Below are 1224 nucleotides of genomic sequence, written 5' to 3'. Positions count from 1 at the left end.
TGTGGAAGTTTAATAATAAACTTAGTTCATCTATACACGGAAAACTGTCAGTTTGTAGTTAAAAATGTGGGATTTCTATTACAATGTGGAAGTTTAATAATAAAACTTGGTTCCTCTACTCACGGAAAACTGTCAGTTTGTAGTTAAAAAATGTGGGATTTCTATTACAGTGTGGAAGTTTAATAATAAAACTTGGTTCCTCTACTCACGAAAAACTGTCAGTTTGCAGTTAAAAATGTGGGATTTCTATTACAATGTGGAAGTTTAATAACAAAACTTGGTTCCTCTACTTACGGAAAACTGTCAGTTTGTAGTTAAAAATGTGGGATTTCTATTACAGTGTGGAAGTTTAATAATAAACTTAGTTCATCTATACACGGAAAACTGTCAGTTTGTAGTTAAAAATGTGGGATTTCTATTACAGTGTGGAAGTTTAATAATAAACTTAGTTCATCTATAACACGGAAAACTATCAGTTTGCAGTTAAAAATGTGGGATTTCTATTACAGTGTGGAAGTTTAATAACAAAACTTGGTTCCTCTACTCACGGAAAACTATCAGTTTGTAGTTAAAAATGTGGGATTTCTATTACAGTGTGGAAGTTTAGTAACAAAACTTGGTTCCTCTACTCACGGAAAACTATCAGTTTGCAGTTAAAAATGTGGGGTTTCTATGACAATTATAGCGTTTCAAATAGACAATATTTTACTACCAAGATCAACAATACATTTCTCCTTCTGATCTTGATGCCTTCAGGTATTATACAGAAAGTGTATAATGAGTAGTTATTTTATGTTCAATTTGTATACATGACGCCTGAAAGTATTCATACTTAAGAGTGAACTAATACAATGAAACTAATCGTGAAAAGTTTGAAGATGTATCACGTTTTCACACAAGATATATGCGTTATAAAAGTAAATACAGAAAAACGTTTACGTACAGTATATATATATATAGAAACATTTCGTTATGATTGTGTACTCAGTAACCACGAAAATGTGTCTAAAGTTTGAACGAAATATATAAATCGTTACTTCGAATAAAGTGGAAAACTGATTCCAGAAATATTAAAATTAATATTATTAATTTGTATCTTCCTCATCTTGTTCCTAGAGTTGGCTCACTGGACACAAATGTTACATTACAAACTCCTTATCTTGAATTATCTTGTTCCTAGAGTTGGCTCACTGGACACAAATGTTACAATTACAAACTCCTCAT

The sequence above is a fragment of the Limulus polyphemus genome, unplaced genomic scaffold (assembly GCF_000517525.1).
Source record: "Limulus polyphemus unplaced genomic scaffold, Limulus_polyphemus-2.1.2 Scaffold4186, whole genome shotgun sequence".
NCBI classification, from domain to species: Eukaryota; Metazoa; Arthropoda; class Merostomata; order Xiphosura; family Limulidae; genus Limulus; species Limulus polyphemus.
The sequence above is the reverse complement of the archived record's forward strand: the minus strand, read 5'-3'. Positions refer to the sequence as shown.